General features: G+C 39.0%; 1 protein-coding gene across 2 annotated transcripts in view; it reads left to right on the top strand.

Annotated features, from left to right (window-relative positions):
* The first annotated feature begins 9,365 nt into the window (after positions 1-9,365).
* Positions 9,366-22,710, top strand: part of LOC5574813 (transcription factor Ken 2) — a 175,865-nt gene continuing 162,520 nt past the window's right edge. Inside the window, exons 1-2 of one of the 2 annotated variants that reach the window (XM_021853898.1) lie at positions 9,366-10,218; positions 11,276-11,375. The gene's annotated coding sequence lies outside the window, so the exon portion shown is untranslated. Of the gene's footprint in view, positions 10,335-11,275; positions 11,376-22,710 lie in introns of both variants that reach the window. The other variant, XM_021853899.1, reaches the window with a different exon arrangement.

Raw genomic sequence — 22,710 nt, 5'->3', positions numbered from 1 at the left:
TACGTTTCATGATTCACATCCAGAGTTGCGTGCATTGTTCACACTTCCGCCATCTGCATTTTTTCGTGCAACATGCTCACCAAATGATGGTGGTGTGAAATACGTGTAATATTTTATGAAATTTGTTTCAAGTGTTATGTATGTTTGTCTGTGCTGTGTATGCTTCTTAGCGAGTTCGAGGAGAACTCATAGATAATTATCTCAATAAAGCAGAACTATTGGCAGAACTTCCTTTTTATAAAACATCCACCCACTTGTAACCGTTCGGCGGAAATGCTCGAGGTGTTGTGACAACCGGTGGATTTAGCGCAACTATCGAATCCGAGAGACCACCGGCCGATTTTTATTTGCCCGACTACTCTTGACTTATAACCTCAGAGGTCCTCAAACGGTCGCTGTCTCAAACTCAAATTTAAAGCGCAAAACTAAAAAAGACCTAGCTTTTCCCCCTCCAGACAACAAACCCACTGAAACTCGTTCAACCCTCTGGTCTCAACAGGAAAAATTAAAATGAAAATGAAAATCGAAGTGTTAACGGAACGTAAACTAAGAGCAATTGAAATGACTTTCTCTATTGCACCTAAACGGAAACGGAATATATAAAAAACGTAAACTACTCGATTTTCAAAAAAAAAAAGTAAGAGGTTGTTTCCAAGATACGACCGCCAAGTTGACGTTGGATAACGTTAGCCTCTTCTATTTCCTGGCTTGGGACCGTCACGAACTTATGAAAGATTTCTACTGCTAAAAATCCAATTAATTTTCACACTATTTGTTGCATGTCAATTCTGATTTATTATAGACATTTGTGTTATTATTTTGTGTTAATACAAAATAATCACTTTACATGTATTCAGAAGCTTAGTCCGTTATATTGAAGAATTGATTTTTAAGTGTATACTTAATCATTGTTAATTTGGAGCAATTAATTCAAAATATTTGAATCATTCCTTAACAATAGAAAATATATTGCATTCCGACAGCACTGCAGCAGCGTCTTCGGAAACATTCTCAAATTGTTGTTTTGTCAATTATTCATAACCAATCAGAGATGAATTATAGCAAGAATGTGGTAAACACATAAGCAAATATAACACAAATAACTTTTTAGTACACATTTGTTAGCCCTGAAAAGGGCCGATTGAACTGTGAGAATCGAGTTACTATTATTTAGTTCACCGACAGTTCTGTTGCTGTGAGAATTGCCAATACTGTTGCGCTTCATGGTAGAAATATTTTCAAAACTCTTTCAAAATTGAATTGTCGTCCTGAAAAGGACGATTGGGTTTGGATATCGTCGATCGCCATTCCATGCTCAGGTTTGATGGATTCAGTGCTAGTTTTGAATTCTGGTCTCAGTGATGGAGGTGATTTAACCTCAAAATCTGTACAGCGTACGGCCCTGCCACTTCAGAGCGTAGCCGACAGAATTCTGGATGACTTCAGCACACCGCGGGTTTTCTCGTAGATGAGACCGTAGGTACGCTTGACGTCACCACGGCGAGCCAGACGGCGGTGGTTTAGTGATGATGCAATTGATGTTGTCACGCAAAACCTTGCGATGACGCTTGGCGCTTCCTTTTCCGAGTCCGGTTTATCTTCGGCAACGATTATAACAAAGCTGATGCTTGGCCGCCGGCTTGGCTCCTTTTATGCGGTACGCAATGGATGGATTCTTCTTGCTCGCTCGCTGTTCACTGTTCGTCTCGCTCGCTCGCAAGAGAAGGTCATAAAAGGGACCGGCAGCCGCGCACATTCAATCATTCATTTGTTTCCATCCGTCCAGAGAACACTACGACGATGGCTCTGCCAAGCAGACTGCCCGTAAGTCCACTGGTGGAAGCGGCCCCACGAAAGTCGCTCGCTAGAGCGCCTCAGCCACCGGAGGAGTCAAGAAGTCGTATCCCTATCAGCCAGGAACGGTCTCTCTGCGTGAGATCCGTCGCTACCAGAATTCGACGGAGCTGCTGATCCACAAATTGTTTTTCCAACGCCTGGTCCGTGAAATCGCTCAGGACTTCAAGACCGATCTGCGATTACAGAGCTTGGCCGTCATGGTCCTGCAGGAAGCGAGCTAGGCCTATCTTTGAGGCTACCAACATGTGCGCGATCCACGCCAAGCGTGTGACCATCATGCCGAAAGCCTTCTAGCTGGCTCGTCGTATCCGTGACGAACGAGTTTAAATTGAATTGGGACACAAGCAAAACGGCCCTTTTCAGAGCCACAACAATGCATTCCACGTAAAAGAGTTACGGCTAGATATATTTCACCTAGTATTATTAATTAATTTATTTATTTAATTGCCAATTGAAATTTCGGATGATTAGCTTTCCAACGGAGTGAAATGGCAAACAAAGTTTTGCATAGGTTCCCGTCGGGCGGCGGTAGCATTTTTGCAGTCTTCTCTGTGCGATTATTTGGTTTCGATCGACAATTTCTTACCAAATCAAATCATCAACGAAGCTGTTGCTGATAAGTTTTAGCTTTCAAATCGACAAGTTTATACTGATCGCTTTGTCATGCATGTGGTTAGCGACGACGACGACGACAACGACATTATTCAATCATCGCTAAATGCGAGGCAAACCGGGATCCTCATTCTAGTGCCGTCCCCAATTTATCTCTCATACACACAATGTCGAAGATTGCCCTGCATGAGCGCGATGGGAAATTGATTTCTTGGCCCTGTGATTCTCGAAAAGCACTAATGTTGACGCTAATGAAAGATTGCATGCAAATGACTGACCGAAATATGAATCCATCACATCCATTCACCAGTAATGTCGCTCTTCACGGTGTAAAATTCTCATAACTCTCTTTCAAAATGAAATTGTCGTCCTGAAAAGGACGGTTGGTGGTAGTCACAATCGATCGAACTGGGTTTTCATTCCATTCTTAGACAGAAACACACCAAAAGATTACCGAAGACGATTTGATTAAAATGTGGTCGTGCGCGTGCGCGTGAAGTGGAATTTGATTGGCTTCGACTGAACACGAGATAATGGAGAGAAGTAAGAAGAAGACCGAAAGGGGCGTTTCCCTTTGAATGACGAAAGTGGCTAAGATATCGCGCAATGATGTCTGTGTCAGGAATACACAAGAAAAATGTGCTTTTCTATGAAAAATAAGACATGCTTCGATATTTTTCAATTTTTCAATAGTTTAGTCATGAGAATCAATAGTTTTCATTGTTGGAGTAGATTCGTAGAAAGATTTCCAATCGATTGGTGCAAGAATCTTGAAAATCTATCCGGGTGTTAGTAAGTTATTAACAGTCAAAATCTAACCACTTTTCGTGACGCGAGCGATTTTTCGTTTTTCGAAATTGTACCCCAGTATGTTGCCGTAAGACGTTATCCAACGTCAAAACATCACAATTATTTCATCACTTTATTGAACTTCGGGTTGGACTTATTGTTTGAGTTTGGACGGGATAGCAATTCACTAGATCATGGCCATGTCTAACTCTAACACATACCTGTGCAGGATTTTTCTTCGTCGACTTGTTGCTCGTTGCCAGGAACCTCGGCGATGGCGGCGGAAACCTTCGTAACGATGGCGAAGAGAACCTCCGTTGAAATGGCGACGAAGGGGAACAATTTGCCGTCGCTGCCTGATTAGCTTGCAGCGAAATGAGTCCGTGCTGGTATGGCCAAAATTAGAGCTGCGAAGTGGGTGGCGGCTGGACGGATGGCCACCGATTTCTTCCGGAGAGCGATTCGCTACGACTGATGTCGTGCGGCCCGGGAATTGACCGTCTTCCTTCGGACAAGGGCCAACGTCCTTCGTGCGGCCTCGCGTATTGCGCTTTGTCTGCCCGTGATGAAATGCACCCTTCCCGTTGGATCAAGTCCGGAATCGTGGTGCGCAATTGGCGACGCAACGCACGGTCCGCGCTCTCCAATATTGTGGTCCATTAGAATTGACGTAAAGGGGACCTCCGTCGATTGAATGGCGATCGACGGTCGTTCTTCGTTCCACTTTCTGGCGAAACACCACACTCCGTTTAGCTACCCTAAGGGCTGGCCTTGACGGTTGCACGGACTCAAGAAACTCCACAAAATAATCTTCGTCGACTCCGGTCGACACACGAACTCCAGCCCTACCCAAAAAGCGCTAAGCGCTGGAAAATCCTACACGAAATTGACTTTAGCACACTAAATTTTAACAAAAATCGAGTATTTTAATAGAAATTGCCTTTTTGGGTGTAAACTGAAATAAAATTCCACAAGTCGCGAATGTCGGACACACCGACTACTAACGAATCACTAGAGGACAAACAAAGCAAATAAAAACGTTAAGTACAATTCAAAACATCACTCCAATTACTTTAACTACCTTTACTGTAAAACGTTTGTGAAAATGGTCACTAATAGAAATTAAGAATTACAACTATTATTACAGCCGATTTGGAAGCGAAATGACCGAGTCTCAGTTTTCTAACAGACAAGAAACCTACTTACATAAAGAGCCTATTCTTCAATCTTTTTGCACCCAAATTAAATTTCAAATGGCGAGAGTTCGCGCCTTCGGTAAACGAACAAGCTATACGAATAAAAACATTACAAAGGTTTCCACATCACTACACATATCCCATACTGGGTGACGTCAATTTAGTACAATTAGTCAAGACACAAACCTTATCGATACTTTACGTAACACTGAGCTCAATCAATTTCAAATTCAAGTGATTTTGCTTAAAAAGATTAAAACGTCAAAAGTTCACAAACTTTTCACTATATTTTTTCAAGAAAAAACGTAAAACGTTACAGCACACAACGCCTTTCTATGTTTTATGTGCGGCTGGCCTAGCCCCTTCAGTTCTGTAAGTTCCGGCAGAAAAAACTTTACAGAATAGAAACAATCTGTCAGGAAAGTTTATAACGCAGCTACGTACGCACACTGCTGGCTCCTTCAGCAGAAATTACCATAATCAGTCCTGGTACCGCACAATCTGACAACGAATTTCTTCTGAGGTCCTAACGACTTCTGACACTGTCTACTTCTTTTTTTTCTTGGCATTAACGTCCTCACTGGGACAGAGCCTGCTTCTCAGCTTAGTGTTCTTATGAGCACTTCCACAGTTATTAACTGAGAGCTTTCTTTACTGAACGCATTCGTATATCGTGTGGCAGGTTCGATTATACTCTATGCCCAGGGAAGTCAAGGATACAGGGTGTCGACTCAATTTTGAAAATAAAATTCCCTGACTTTGCCTGACCTTCAAGTCGTTTTCCAGAAAAATTCCAGGCCACTCAATTGGTTAATTCGAACCGAAATTAGTACGATTTGTACAAGAAGATATAAATCCGATAATTTGCATGATGTAAAGTTTGTGTTATAGGTCGTATCAATAAACTGAACAAAGCTATTACTTTACTGAAACATATTTGTCAGATAACATTTTTAGCGTTTATTCAAGTTGATATGTTAAAACTGAGTAATTGAACTAAGGTGTGCTATTACGATCATCCACGATGCTTTCTAAGTGTAAGAAATTTATCCTGAAATTTGGCTATTACTTTTTCCAGGTAAAATTCTAGCCATTGCCGAAGAACTTCTTTGGAGAATGGCTTCAAGAAATTCCACATAGATTTCTCAGAATTTCCTCTTGAAATTCCTAAACATATTTTTACAGATATTTCTTCAATACTTCTCAATGTCAATTTCCCTTAGCAGCTCCTCATCTCCAGGGTTTTCTAAAAGTTGTATTTCTTGAATTTCTCCCAGAATAGAATTTGGATTTTTTAGGATTATTTCAAGAACAATTCTAAAGATATTTTTCAGGAATCACATAGAATTTTTTTTTCCAAAATGCTTTCATTTTTTTCTTAAAATATTTTCAATAATGCTTCACGATGATTAGTTACAGGTATTTTTTTTAGTTAATATTTTAGGATTCCGATCTGATCCGACTTGGTTTACTAAATTTATGCTCTTGAAAATTTGAGGTGTGGATTCGTTGTATCTTCAATTTAAGATGTTAGACATAGCCAAATTTCGAATTTTCAAGCTCACAGATCTAGAAACCCTGAGCTAGGTTGGTTGCATTCTGGAATGCTCAAACGATCAAATTTTCAGTTCAGAGCTCTGTTTGGTTCTTTAGACTAGTGCTCTTGAAAATTCAAAACAGAAAAAAATCCGTTCTCGTATCCGTGAACAGCAGGCGTGAACTCGTCAACAAGCAAAAATACACCGTAAACTAGATCATGTATAAGAGACCAATCATGGTAGTTCACGGTGTATTTTTGACAGTTCACGTTTTCCAGAACGCTTTTTTGAGCGTGAAGGTAGGGCCTCGTATTATAATGATCTTGACGGAATGCATTCAGGGATTGAATTATGCGCTAATAATAAGTGTTCAGATGTTCTTCTTGAATTTGTCGTGCCTTCAGCAACGGTCCGAAGAACTTCTTGAGGAATTCTTTTATAAGTATCTCCAAGTAATCTCACAAAATGTCAAGAGCTTATTGAATAGAACCGAATTTAGTACTATACCATTTGATTCCACTAGAGTTTGTATCCTATGACAGACACGGGTACTTCGACCATAACTGTAAGGCCGTCTTCAGTGTCGTGTACTAGACTCGACTTCAGATTATTGCAAACAATACTCCTGGAATTTCTGCTTTTCAATAATGTTCTGGAGAATTTCCTGGATATATTCTAAGAAAAAAAAACTGGTCATATCTATGAGAAAGCTCCTGATAAAAATCCTGAAGAAAGGCGGTATTATCTGAACAAACTATTTTCAGAAACAACTTGAAAAAAAATAGACAAGAATTATCCTGTCCATTTCCTGATATCTGCAACATCCGTATCTATCTATATAAATAAAAATGGAGTGGTGTTTGTATGTCACGAAATAACTTGAGAACAGAACATCCAATTTGCACAATTCTTTCACTGTTGTCTTCTTGAAGGGCTCCGACGTGTTCGTGTGACGAAAAAGTTTAGGGAAGTTATCGGAAAATTTGGTAAAACGGGGGAGTACTAATATGTCATTTTGTATAGGAGATACCATGACATTTTTCAACAGCCTACTTGATGACTTGATGGCAAGACGAAGTTTGCCGGGGCCACTAGTTTTCAATAAAATTTTAGTTTTTTATTTATTTTCTCATGCTGCAATTTTACATCAAATCTAATAAAAGTGAAACTGTCCAGAACATTAAACCGAAAAATTGTACCATCATCGGAACCACAAATCCAGAAAATCAAACAGTGTTAAGAGCTGAACAATTGATCGATTGATCACCACCAGTCAGTAACCAATTTTTCTTTTTTCAAATAAATTATTGTTTGATTCTTCAGATTTATGCTCTTGGAATTTCGAGATTATAGGCTTTTATTCATCATCACTTAAATACGAGAATCCTTATTGGTTTTTGTCTATACTTAGTTTCACCAGTTCTTACTTGGATATTTTGAGCAAACTTGTAAGGATTGACATAATTTGATGGATTGGACTCCATTTTTTTTTTTTTTCAAGATTTTGAGCGAATGCGCCAAACTAGGCATTGAGTTGATCTAGGAAACTGAACAACAAAACATGTTTAAAGCAATCCACGTCAATTTCGAAGAAGTTGGTCGGAGAGTACTGTTGATGCTTTTTAATTCAGAAAATTTGTATTCTGATGATAAATACAAGCAGTAAAGTACAGTTTACTCTATCATGAATAAAAGTATTTTCTCAATGGTTGATTGCTATTTCAAAAGATTGATTACCCTTTTTATTCCATATATCGTATTGCAGACTTAGCCTGAACAATAACTTTCCAGACAATCAACTCGTTTGATGTTGTAGTATTGATGTTTTTTCCCTGACATCAAGTGAAATTCCCTGACTTTCCCTGACCTTCCAGGTCAAAAATTTAATTCCCTGACATTCCCTGACTTTCCAGGTTTATTCAGGTAGTCGACACCCTAAGGAAACTTCCATTACGAAAAGATCTTGGACCAATCGGGAATCGAACCCAGACACCTACATCTTGGCTTTGCTTAGTAGCCGCGGACTCTAACCATTCGGCTAAGGAAGGCTCCTACTTCTCCAACTGACCTCTTTCTATTTGTCGAACTCATCCTCACCTTGTGCTGTTCTTAGCCAACTGCACCTTGCATCAACCTCCTTCTGATTATTAAGGTTATTCTACATGCTGCGTCACCCTTATGAGCCTTTGACTATAATATAGTCTGTATACGGTTCTATCTTCCGAGTTCCAATTGGTCAGCTAGCAGTCATCCAGTTTTCTGTATCACCTACGTTCCCAAAACATCGCATCCTCCGATGCTGTAATTTCGTCTTGCGTAAGGATCCCTTACTGTGGCACGGGGCTAATGCGGCAAATTCTTCTCCAGGATGGCACATGCAGTAAAACCCAGTTCTGAGCCCATAACCTGTTGAAATACAAGAGAGGTTTCCTTCGATCACTTCAATTCGATTCTAAATCCCGAGCAGTCAAAATATTCGCAATGGTCTGGAATGTATAGATAAAGCATTTTTGCGCTACTAACAAATAATAAGTTTTTACCTGCGGAAGAAATAGAACAATTCATTAGATTTTCTATCCTTAGCGACATAGAAACTAGTTAGAGGAGTCGACTTTTTTTCTTAAAGGGATCAATCATAATAATTATAATCACAATCAATTGCCGATACAAAATCACTTTCATTCACACCGTCGCTACACTTACTTCCCAGGAAGCTTTCGGCGAGAGCCTTCCTTCGCTCGGAATGAACACCATCTATCATGTCATCCGCCCGCATCATTCATTCGAACAAGTCGCTCTCTCACCAGCGCACACACTCACGCAAAGCCATCATTCATTTCCCTCCTACGAAGCTTTCGCTCTCAGCAACCCATGCTGGTACTTGGGGGACGCACTTCGTTCACTGCAATTCTGGTTCATCGCCTACTGTGCCAATCGCCGCACACACCAGCAATTCAACAAAAACGATCGCGCAAATACCACCGAACGCGAACGCTGTGCACACAACTGAACGAAAGAGCAGGAAGGCAAGCAAACCGTCCCGCATCGGCCGAACCGAACGAAAGCCAAAAGTTTCGGTTTCGTTCGGATGTTAGTCGAGCGCACGTTCGTCTGTATAGAAGAGAAGGCACAGTGGAAGAACGCGAAATTATTGTACCCCAAACCGATGGCAACAATTCCAACAACGCCAACACTAAACACAATCAACAGCGCAGCTTTTTTGTGTAATTTTCGCTCCTCTCTTTCCCTCGCCAGAGGGACTGGATTGCGAGCACTAAAGCGACTTCGGTTCTGCTGCTGCTGCTGCTGGCACACGTTCGCTTCACTTCACTTCACAATCTTTTTTTTTTTCTTTCCTCCGAAACTCGACTCCTACCTCATCTACGGAAATCAGCAAAAGTAGTCGAGAGTAGACAGCCGTTAGGTGATCACACACGGCGCGCGGGCTCTTCTTCGATGTATTACTACCACTGGTTGGTGTTTCCCTAGTTTTTGGCGACGATTTCGAGAGCATACTAAAAAAAAGTTCAGAACGACAACAAATTTGTTGTGTTCCGGATCGGATCGGATATCGCATTCTTGCGCTATTGTTCTTGGCGTTTTGCAACATTTGTAACGTTTGGAGGTGTCTCTGACATTTGTTGCGCGGAAAGTTCTGTGTGTTCTAACTGGGAAGTGATCATCATCAGAATAGTGGACCAAGTTTGTCCGCTTTAAGGAAACAATCCCTTGCCGAGGTGCTGGATTGGGAAAGTTCTATCATTGAGTGTCGCAATTGGATTTGAATTGAAAGTGAGAGCGTTCGAATGAGTAATGATTGATCGTACTTAACGCTTGGAGCCGTGAGGAAGAATCGTTTTAAACTTAGCGAAGGTGCGATTCTTGGGTGAAACAGGTGTCACGGATCCAGTGCAGCAGTAACACTTTCGGAAACAATCTCGTGAGCGTGCAACAAAATGACGTTTCGAAGCGATCGTGTTCTTCTTGAGGGTTGTGAAACTTTCAACGATCGACAAGGGTGACAGTGGATCAATGAACGAGTAGAACAGTGAATTTTGGCTGAATGAGTGAGAAGCGAAAGTAAAGCGACAGTATTTCAAAACTAAGTGACAAAGAATATTCTTGACAAAAGTTGGTGATATTTGTGGATCGATTTTTTTTTTTTTGGGTGAAAGTGAAGCTAAACTATCTGAGAGCAATCTTGAAGGCAGTGTCCAAGAAACTTGGTGAGTGTCAGCAATCCAGAGTCTACAGAACCCCCAAAAACAGCGGGGAGTGACAAAAGCGAATAGCACACAAAAGTTACGCAAATGAATGAAACCAGTTTCCAGTAAAAGGAAAAGTGAGAAATAATTTCAGTCGTTTTTCGTAGTCGAAGCCCAACTACACAATTGACGAAGTAGTGAAGAAGTGGAGAGCGAAAATACGAAAAGGTTACGGAATCGAAAAGAGGAAACCGCGTGACGGTGTCGGCGGCGGCGAGTGTTGTTTCACGGAGGAAGAAGTGCCAGGCTGGGGCCCAACGTGCCTCTGGCCTCAAGAGAGTGTTGAACCATAACTTGCACAGGCCCTAACTTGGGACGCGAAGAAGAGCCCAAGAAAACCTAGCGCATTTATTACACAAAAGAGTGCTGTGGTTGTGCCGTGCCGTGGTTTTTCGTTGTTGTTGTTAGTGTTGGCCCGAAGAGCGATCGCACAAAGTAGGCCTAGGAGAGCAGCACCAGCCAGCCTACTTGGATCCAGCATAAACTTTTACTTTCGGTTTTGCGCGATCGTCGTCTGCTGCTGTGTCTGTGAAGTCTGCGCAAGGCGTTCAGCGTGAGGAAATCGATGTTGTAACTTTCGAACGCGAGCTGATCACGACACAGCTTGCGGCGGCGGAGGCGCAACATTATTATTTCTCGTTTTTCTGTTTTATTACGAAACATTACATAAGCGCGATCTTCGCGCGCGGCGACGTCCGAAGAAAGGCGCTTTCCCGTAGCGTGGCGCGGTAGCCAACGTGGAAGCTCCAAGTGAAGGGTCTTCCGGCAGCGCACCGCCGGAAGTGACTGTGAACTCGAAAATCGCGAAGAGATCGACGCCACTGGGAACCCAGTGTGAACCCTAAGTAGGCCGTGCAGAGTTAGGCTTGAACACATCTACGGGCTCGAAAAGGATCACGTTTGGGTCATGGCTTGCTGCGCTCTTCCTCCTCTTCCTCGCATCGACTCTATAAAGCATAAGAAACCATCATTGAACGCAAATCGTTGCCTAATTACGACCATTTCATAAACTTCCCAGAACAAATCATCGCTTCGACTCAACGCGCGTGCAGACACGCTGCCAAAAGGATCGAGTTTTGAGTCGCAACTCGATTTGCAAAAAAACGAAACAAGTCCAGGTAAGTACCTTCGTGGCTCCCCAAGTGTCATTGGCTCGTTGAAAGTGCAAACAAGCAACTTTTTTTGCGCCATTCTACACAATTGCAGAATTAAACAGTACAGATATTATTTATTGTATACTTAGTACACATGGAACGGCGGAGCGTGGAGGCGAAGACGACGTTCACTTGGTCGACGAAGTCAACGACGGCAGGGTTTGAGCAATTTCTTTGCAAGGCTCGTTTTTCCATTGGGTTTGCAATTTTTTTTCTGCTGCTCACCTACTCACTATCCTATGTTCAGTTGGAAAAAAGCAGCATTCACTCGATTGATGACGTAGGGTTTGTGCTGCGGTTGCAACAGCTTTAGCTATTTTGTTGCGATATTGTTTTCCAGCTTGGCTCGGCGTTGGCAAATATAATTCTTTTATTTCCCAGTTGGTTTGATTTGAGCTCACTTTGAGACGGTTGAGAGCTGAGTTTGTCTTTCAGTTGGTTTTTCTATCGATCATTTTCTCACCCTTATTCCTATGGCTCATTTCTACACTGTCTGAAAAAAAACTTCAGTGTTGATTCTAATGGTCCTCTTACTTCCCTGCTATTGTTAAGAAATCAGTTGCTCATTGGACGATCATCATTTGGTTTCAGATAAAATCCTACATAAAACGATCGATAAGAGAATGGGAAGGATTGTACCTAGCAGTGAGTTACTCGAATCGAAGCTGTTTTTTTCCTTTCAGTGTAGATCGTAAATTACGGATCATAAAATAGAACAAGCATTGATCTTCTATAGCATCACAGGTTTTTTTTTCAGGGATGCTTCTTGGAAATTAATTAAACTAAATAATTTGATTCGCAGAAAGTCAGACAAATTATTTTTGATGACTATCAGCACACTTTGCTAAAAACGGAAATAATGATCATTTCCGTCAGATATCTGCCGGGGCTTGCAATTATCCATGTAGCTAACCGTTTCGCCGAAATTCACTCATTTGTCTGAGATGCTCAATAGCTTAATTTCGTCAAAATTGAGCGAACATGTTTTGAACTAGAAATTAGGTTTCAAAGTTCAAATTAAACAGAATATGCAGCTGCAGAAGTTTCATCTAGTAATTTTCGGTAAAATGTCACTTATTTATATGAACAAAAAATTTCAAACAGAACATCAAATAGTTTTTTTTCGGAAGGCATTCCTGGATACTCTGGAATGCCTTCCAAAAAAACTGTTTGATGTTCTTTTTGCAATATTTTATTCATATAAGTTTAATTGCTACGAATGCTTTTTACAAACTACATATATTGATGTCGCAATTTAAAACTCTAAAAATAAAAAGAATTAAAAATGGATGCGAGTAAGCCTGGCACTAAAGGAGGCAACAAGTAATAGACGAAATACACATATCTGTCAAAAGATAAGCAATTAGAGTGGAGTTCAAAGGTACAATACTCAAATCACAACCTTTTTTTATTTTTGATGGATTGCTCAAAAGGTTCGATTACGTTGAAGAACTCAAAAAATGTTTGTGGTTACTCGCTATAATTTCCAAAAAGTTTCATTGGCAGATTTCTGAACCATATAATCCTCAAATTAATTGGACCTACCTGTTATGGCCGTAGTGGTTCTCTATTTTGCCATACGTGATAATTTGAAAGTTTCCACATTTCGAAAGGTTTTGTATGTTTTAGCAGTAAGATGTACCCAAGCAACCAGAATGTACATATAACGAAATCACCTTTTGCGTTATGCGATGCTTAAATGCGCAAAGTTTCACATATAAGATGTTGCGAAAAGGCCTTATGCGTACAAAAGTGGAGGCGATATACGTGCATATTTTATATGATGAAAACTAACATGTAATGCGAGTGTGTAAATTTTATTGCGAACTAGTTTGTACTCTTATGCGACTTAATTTATGATAACAAAATTGATTTGACAGCTGCTACGGATTGATCCGACTATCTTTGTACGAGTATACGGGACGAAACAAAATGTACGTATGAACTCATAAAATAGCGTTTTATACGAGGAGACTCATCGATCAAACGATATCATCCACCATGTTGTGCGGGTGTGATGAAATTTGTGTAAATAAACGACTTTGTTCGTAAACTGTTATGCGACTTCTGGTTGTCTGGGATAGGATGTATCTTAATATCAAGATACATCCTACATCTTACAAAACAAATGGGAATGTTATCGATTTTTCATATATGATCACATAGAGAACCACTAGGGACACATACAGGTACACTTTTCCTATCATTATTGGTTTCGTTTTTTTATATATGTTATTCAGCAGATAGTATTCCAGTATATCAGAAAAAAATCGTTGACTTTTCGACAACAGATGGATTAAGATTAAGAAGAGATTAAGAGTTTAAAAAATCCTCAAAAACAGACATTGGACACTGTTGAGCAATGTTTCTGTATGTTAGTTTTCCCCTTCTACTTAATCAAATTCAAGTGCCACAGAACACAATCTAAATCAAATGCACAATCGAAGATATCAGAAGCTCTAGGGTTTCGACATATAGATTCTCAAAACAATCCGTTCCGGAGATTCCATCCACTTCTCCGTCTGTTTATCCGTAGAATCTGTGATAAGCTTCTGAACTTAAATCGGAGTTGGTACAACAAATGTCTTACTACAGCAGTCTCATGGAGTTCACTTGCCAATTGGCCTTTCCTTTGTTATTCATTGCGAAAATCTTTGAAATAGCTGATGAAAGGTTTGGAAGATTCTCACATTGAACCAAAACAAATCTTCTATCCAAACATTTAAAGCATTTTTGGTTAGGGACTTTTTGGGCAACATAGCTTTTTAAAAGAATTTTTGAAGTCTTTGTAGAAATTTGTCCAGTTGCTACCTACTTGCTCTTCATGTATTCTTTTCTTAAACACACTCTGAAAATATCTTTCAGAAGACACATACAGACTTAAAAAACCGTTCACTGGAAGTTCTTTTATATCGAATCGTTTTTTGTTTCTTAAAATTGGAAAAATAGAATTGCTCTAGAAAAAAATTTCCGTTTAACGCATCGCATTTTTAATCGGTCTCTCCAAAAAGAACTTCAATTAAAAAAACTGATCTTTCATAGGAGAAAGTTCGAAAAATTCTAAACAGTATTCTTACAAAGTTTCACCAGAGACATTACTTCGAATCGTTTGCCATTTAATTTTATTTCTAAAGTCAAGTTTGAAGGATTATCAAGTTCAATCCAAATAGAGATAAATGGTAGTAACTAAGTTCTCTCATCCTAATTACTGTAGCATTTTTCGACAGACTTTTTGAACTGAACCAAAAATTAGTTCGAAGACAATTATGGGCAGTGGAAGAAGGCTCAGGAGAAAATTACTCTTCTCTTGAGTTTCTTCGAAGAATCATCATTTTCATGAAACATGCTTCGTTATTATTCCTACAGTAATACTTCTTACTGTAGGAATAATGACTTCAAAATTATTACCTCCCCTCGATCCTCAAAGTTTTTAGAACACCAAAATTTAAAAGTTGATCGTGGATTCTTAGATTCGCATGTTTGAAAGTGTAGATATTCAGTAATTAAATCGAGTGTTTTGACAATATTTTGCTTGGAATTCCAGCAAGAAAATACGTGAGTACGATTACTCGTTTTGTTAACAAAAATCTGTTTTTGAAATCCGTTAAAAAAGACAAAAGTATGTTTGCTTCAATGAGTTAGTATCAACTGAGACGAGACTCATGTAGATTTCACTCTCACTGTCGCCCAGATTCCACTGTCATGAAACGTCAAATGCAGCCCGTTGTTTTCATGCAGGGTTGGGAAAAAAATTTGAAATTCACTCTACAGTAGCCAAACAAAGCCAATCACAGTCAGCGAAGCCAGTGAAACTCAAGCCCATCGCTGCTGTAGGCAAAAAGCCTTGAAAATAGCAAAACACCCGTTGCTAAGGGCAACCCAAAATTACTGTAGAAACATGTTCTATTTCCCGCTGCATTTACCGCATTTAGAGCCTTCAATGACACTAACGATTTAGAAAATTCATTCCCCAACATAGGCTACTTGATGAGATTCAAGTTTTTGAACTACTGTACTAGGAGAGCCACGTGATTTTCGCGAAATTCAAGCCTACTACTATTACCATTCCCAGCACTGTTTTCATGGCTGAAAAAGTGAAAAGTATTATATTCCAAATACCATTCAAGCGTATGCTAGAAGAAGGGCTTAAGTCGCATCAGGTCCGTCCCACTCGGGCTCAGATTGGGTACCACTTCTAGTACTGCAATTGGTCCCTCGGTAGTGCAAAAGGTACCCAAGTTTGACAGGTCGCAGTACACTTTTTACGGCATTCTAGATTACCTCATGAGCCATAACATTTTGGGCAACTGCAAGGGACATGGAGGTCTTTAATTTGTCTTTGGTCGCATGATCGTTTTATCTCCATCGGTCCTCTCTTCTGTGAATAAAGGTGACAAGATGCGGATTTGTCAGCATTTTTTCATCTCAGCCTAGCATACAGACTAGCCTACACTTCAGTAAAAATGCTAACAAACCCGTGTTTGTCACCTGTATTCACAAAAGAGAGGATCGATGAAGAGAAGTTGAGCATGCGACTTACGCCCTTATTCTAGAACACGCTTGAATTGTTATTGAAAACCTCATTCAGCGAAGCAGTTATTCCAAAGATGCTGACCAAGGTATTTATAATGACAGGTTTACGGATCTAAGCAGTCAGTGGGTGCGCGGTGTGGTAAGGGGCGGTCCATTAATTACGTAAGACAATTTTGGCGGTTTTTCGACCCACCCCCCTCCCCCCATGGTAAGATTTTTTGTATGAAAATTACAAATAATTTGTATGGCGCGTAAGAAATCTCAAATCCCCCCTCCCCCCATAATCCCTTACGTAATTAATGGATCGCCCCTAAGTTGCGGGGAAGGTAAAAGTGACAGCTGACGGTTGTATTCTTGTAACTTTAACTCGTAAGTTCATAGTCATTCTACTATCAGTGCACACAGTAAAGGAATTCAGATACTTTGCCGCGTATTCCACACAGATATGGGTGTAAAGAATCATTCTATACCTACTTTGTCACGCCATGCACCTGGTATCCAAACAACCAAAACAAACTCGCCAGCTGTCACTTGGCATTTCAAAATGGCGGAATGGGAAATCTGACACATCTGACATCCCTTCTAGATACTTTGATGCTGACCAATCTAAACACAAGACCAGTAATTTCTAATGTCTACTACGTTTTTTGGCATAAAATTTCACTCAAAAGGCTACGGTATGATGCATACGCAATATTTTTTTACTGAGACGTTTATGTGATGGTTTGCTCATTGATTGATGTAAACACAGAGTGGAATAAGAAATCTCAACAATCACAGAAAAAGCAGACCGTCTTTGCGAGTGTCGTTTCAGATCATCAAGTCAAAAAACATTGACTTTTGGCAAATTTTCATAACCTAGAAATTATAGAAATTCTGTAACAAATGAGCATTTAATGAGTAAACAATCTCGTTAAGGATAACTTCAACTATAGGTTTTCTTTCTCTTTTATATATGTTTGAGTGAGAACTAAATCATGCGTTTCTAATATCAAAACAACAATCATTAGAAATTAAATGGATAACAAATATTTGGAACTGCATTTTCTTTATTGAATCCGCAAATAGAGGCGAAAAATTGTTATGAAATCAAGCAGGATGAAACAAATTACTCATGGTTTTTCAAAAAGAACTTTGCAGACAAACGTCAGCCTGAGTGTATTGGGGTATTATTTTCTATAAGTAGGTTCCATTTTTGGTGACGATTAGTGAGAAGAATTACGCATAGTCGTACGCCAAAAAACGAACGTTCATCCAGTTGACCGATTCTTCCACCTGAACAGAATTGGGTTAATCATCGTTTGCTTACTCAATCAATTAGCACGTCTTTCACGACTGGCATACGAAGAACAATATTCCATCCTGAAAGTTCTTTGTTCTTAGGCCCTCAGCACGAACAGATGCAATCGTGACTGTATGCACTTGATCTGTCCTTCAGTTTTCGCTGCTAATCAAATTCGCCAGGCGCTTTCATTAGCATGGTGGTCGGATTGCAGAACTTCTTTTCTTTCCACAGATGACGCTCAACATCTTTTCATTCTTTTTGGCTTACTGGGATGATTCAGATCAGGTTACGGACACTTAAGGCGAAGTAGCCCGTCATTCGTTTTGGCAGCAATGATGACTTTGTAGCATGCAATTTCAATGGGATAAAACTAATTATTGATAGATTATATTTACTTGAAAAAGTATCACTGTACGCGCCAACATACAGAAAGTATGCTGATACTTTTTCAGCTGTGTCAGTGCAAAACCAACTGATTTTCTTTGATTTGAAATCGTGAGATGAATGAGCAACAATCATCAACAACGCGTACAAATTTCAATGACGGCCTACTTCGCCTTAATATTAAGGTGAATCGAAACCAAACAAATTTTCAAGAGCACAAATCTGGAGAACAGAAAACCCATTTGGGCTAAAAGCTTAATCGATTGGTCATCACCAGCTAGTGACCAATCGATTAAGTTTTCAGCTTAAACGCTTTGATTCTCCAGATTCGTGCTCTTGAAAATTTGAGGTTTGGCTTCGATTCATCTTCACCTTAAGGCCGCATATCATCAAAAAGGATATAAAACGAATCATTATATGTGCATTATGTGGTCTTTATAACTTAACTTTCGAATGGTGGGTGAAGTTTTTGGTTCCGGAACATGAATAATTTTAAATAAATAGAAATGTGTTAACTTTTCATTATTCTTATTCCGGATGTTTCCTTACTTTTGCCTCAAAATCATATACAGAAAAGTCAAATCATCAAATGAAATCGTCAAACCAAAAAAAACGCATTTAACACTTCTGGATATTATCAATGTTCATAGATATCTATGGAAAATGCTATCAAATCGAGCCTCGAAAGGAGAGTGTCCGGAATTCTAAGCTGTCCGTTATATGAATCGAAACGGTAGAGCCACTGTCATTTCAACTTTTGAGATTGAATTGTTTGGTCGTATTTAGAAAAAGTTGGGCTTTACTATCAATTACTTCAACTTAAGGTATATTTTTTACAAAATTTCGTTGCTCGTGAGTTGATAGTGCTTAAAATAGAGAACAGATGCAGTTCTAGAAGTAGTATTCGATTGTGCGATATTTACCAGAAAACCATTCGCCAGAAAACTATTCGCCAGAATGACATCTGCCAGAAAATCATTCGCCAGAATGTACCATTTACCAGAAAACCATTTGCCAGAATGTACCATTCGCCAGAAAGTACCATTCCCCAGAATTATTTTTCTAGTCGATTTTGATCATGAAGCATCTCGGAATCCAAGGATGGCCGTCACAATATTCGACTTGTGCCACTTTTCACATGTTCAAAAGCACTAAATTGAACAAATAGTACGGTAACTATCTCCATCTTCTCATTTTAAGCTTTCTGCTAGTGCACAGAGCGGAGATAATATAACACTGTTATTCTACATCTCTCACGAGATTGATGAGGTTTTGATACAATATTCTAAGCTGTTTTATCTAGTTTTAAGAAAATTTCATTTCCTGTCACCGCGAGCTGTTCTTCTTCAGAATATTGTATTGTACAGAATTTCTCGTGCAACTACCAGATATTTTTTGCTTTTCAATTGACAGTTTATTGGGGTAGTGCTACTTTCTCTCGAATATCGATGTCGTTTCCCTAAATACTCCGTTATCTCAAGTGGCCTATTTTCTCGAAAATGTGCTGGCACTTATAATTATCAGAACTCATTGATTATTTCAGGGTGATGAACGGTTCATATGAAATACACCCTTCTTTTTTGATCAGCGGTTCTTTAAAGTTTCTCCGAACTCATAATTTTTTCTTGTTTTCTTTATCGTTCTTTCTAGTTCACCACTCTATCTCTGAAGATTGTTTCTTATCCATTTTGAACTGCATCTATTTTGGGGCCGCCCATGAATCAGGTGGTCGTTCAAGAAGAGTAGAAGTGAGTGGTTCTATCATAATACCAGTGTTGCTCAGACTCATTTCCCCGAAAATAACATTTTCCGAACTACGAAGTCACGAACTACTACAACCATGCTCTATCCTCCTAAGATAGAAAAGCAGATGGTTAAGCTTGAGTACTGCACACAAAATCGATCAATTTTGATCCCAGAGAGCCACAATTCAAGTTTCGGTGAAATGAAATGAGTGAGTGAGTGAGTGCGAATCATTTCACCGAAACTTGAATTGCGGCCCACCGAGATCGAAACTGTCGGATCCCATGTGCAACACTCAAGCCCAACCACCTCCCCCTCCATCTCAGGAATACAACGCACAGTTATAACAGTTCATGGCTTCACAATTCGAATTTCGGGGAAATGAGTCTGGTCAACACTGCATAATACCACGATCCATACAAATTTTGGGTCTTTCGGGATAATGGATTGCAGGAAAAAGTGTCATTCGGGTGTCTGGCATTCGGGGAAATGATATTCGAGGGAACAGCATTCGGGTAAAAATAGACCAAAAGGTTTTTAGTAATAATGGTCACCTTAATTTCAGTACATGAAAAAGTATTCAAAAAACAGTATTTGCTATCTGCTACTTGACATGGTGTTTGGCAAATAAGAATTCTCCATTCTCCATATGTAGGATGTTCTTATTAATTTTACAACTGTATTATTTGTCCTCCTCCTGAAAAATGTTATAGTAAATATAAATTTGGTTTGCGAGTGGAGGCATTATTACTTCATCGAACTGACGGCACAAATAGTTGCAACGTAAATCGAAATCTTGTAACTATCCAATGAACTAGCCCTTAAGAAACAACAAAACTTTTAAGATCAGCTTATGATTAAAAGAGGGGAGCAATACTTGTGAAATATTCCAAACCATAATTCCCTGTAAAACTTAATAATATTAAAAGAAAAAAATAATTGAAACTGAAAAAAAAAACAGAAAAATGGAATTTAATAATTATAAAATAGCATAATCTCATGCTATAACATCTGTAGAATGATAGTTGCAACGTATATTGAAATCTCTTAAATATTAAATGAATTAGTCCATAAGAAGCAACAAAACTTTGAAGAACAGCTTATGCTGAAAAGAAGGGTGAAACTCTTGTGAAGCCTTTCAAACCATAAAACCATTTAACAAGGACAACGTATATTAAAAAAAAAAATAACTATGCTATCAGTCATGCTAAGTATTAAATTTTACATCAGTAAGCAGCATTTTTCATTCGTTGTGAAGAAGCTTTTAATGAATGCAACTGTTGTTCTATTGTATATTCTTTCTAGTTCCACGATCCCCCAGTATTATGTGTTGCTTTTTCAATTCATATTTATAAAACTTCAAATATTGATGTTGATCGTTGAATGCTCTAGAAATCGATATTTTCATAATATGTACCTAGTCCAACCATTAGATAATGGATATTCGAAGCTGACTCACTAAGTCAACGGTAGATTGTGTCCAAGGTACCCTGTACTTTTTTGAGTATATTATCCAAAATAATCTCACATATATTTTTAAGGCTCTACAATTGCAAACTTGATTTACCTGAAAATAAAATAAAAATATTCTAGGCGATAGTAAATTCTGGGGAATGGTACATTCTGGCGAATGGTACTTTCTGGCAAATGGTTTTCTGGCATATGGTACTTTCTGGCGAATGTCATTCTGGCGAATAGTTTTCTGGCGAATGGTTTTCTGGCAAATATCGCACAATCGTAGTATTCAGTATGAACCCGACTCTACAGCTTAATTTCGTGTAGTCGTGTTTAAAATCGGTATCAAAGACAAACTAATGACGTATCCCCTTTGGGTGTGAGATAACTGCGAAAAAATCTAGTGTTGAGAAACGTGTACTATGATCTGTCAAACTTGGGTACCGCAATTCCTTGCGAGGGATCAAATGTAGTACTAGAAGTGATATCCATTCTGACCCCTACTACTATATCTTTATTTCGTATTCGTGAGACCGTTTGGTACCAGAATCAATTATAGTTATTAACTTCCTAGATTTGACTTTTTTACTCATTAAATTATATAAATCGAAGAAAATATACCAGATTTGATGCACTTTATTTCGTCTTCGACCTAGACATAGCGTAACGGCATTTGTAAGAATATTTTACTAATTTTGTATGAGCTGTAACATCACGAGGATACCCACCTACCTCCTCTAGCGTTATGAAATTCGTGAATGAGCCCTAATCAAATTTGATCATTCCAAGTTTTATAAAATCAACTTCAATTTTATGCTTCGGAAAGTATAGCCATTTCCTACGAAATTTCCATCAAAAATACTCCGACAAAGCTTTTATTTTTGAATCTTGATTTATTTGGACCATTCATGAAACATTATCTAAATCTGTTCCATTTTTTGAGACCGGTAAAAAAATAGAATAAAGGCAATAAAAAGGCTTGGGCTGTTCACAAATTATGTTTAACCTCTACAGTGTTGCGAGCCGACATCGAAGTTTGAAAATTCAATAACTTCACCAACGTTTGCTCAATTTTGAAAAACTGTGCTGTCGGCATCCAGTACTGTTAGAGGTTAACTTCGAATGAGAAAAAATGATGCGTTTGGTCAGCCTACTGAGGAAGGTCCTATATATGATCTAAATGTTGGATTTTGTCAAGGCTGAAAAGCCGTCTTCTCGATATATACTATCGCAGTCGAAATCGTAAATTCAAGCCAAACATCATTAACTTAAGTTCTATTCAATCCTCCATATTGAATGACAAAAGCTCGAGAGACAATACTTTGTAAGGACAAAAGGTCGAAAATGAGTCTCGATTTTTTGTCTCAAATTTTAATTCTGCGCGTCCTTTTGCCCTTCCCAACGTTTTTGTTCCGAAGTTTTTCCTTTCGACATTATGTCTTTTGTCATATTGAGGATTAATTCAAGTTGATCGCTTTTCAGTCTTGACAAAATCCAAATACTGCTATTGATTCTTGTGCAACGTTTTAGTCACACCAATGACCTTTTTCAGGGACTAAATTTTCACAGATTTTTCTTCTAGTGTTCTGTTGAACGCTTATTGTCAATCTCAAAGCTTTCCCTAGCAAACACTAACAGTTTAGATGAGGTAAAGCTCTTCCAAAGTTTGATCCACCGGAATTTGACACCCTGAATATGATTGTTCACCGAAACATTGAACAAGACTAATTAGAAGTGTTTGAATTTTGACAAAACTTAAACCTCATTTTTACGATATGTTCAAAGGTAGCAAATTGGTCCTAAAACATTCATTTCCAGGGGTAGTATCAGGTCTATTTTAAGAGACTGAGTCTCTGTTTTAATGCAAGTCTCTAAAAATTTCCCTACTATTTATTTAAG

Source organism: Aedes aegypti, chromosome 3, assembly GCF_002204515.2.
Source record: "Aedes aegypti strain LVP_AGWG chromosome 3, AaegL5.0 Primary Assembly, whole genome shotgun sequence".
In the NCBI taxonomy this organism is placed as follows: domain Eukaryota; kingdom Metazoa; phylum Arthropoda; class Insecta; order Diptera; family Culicidae; genus Aedes; species Aedes aegypti.
The sequence above is the reverse complement of the archived record's forward strand: the minus strand, read 5'-3'. Positions and strand labels throughout refer to the sequence as shown.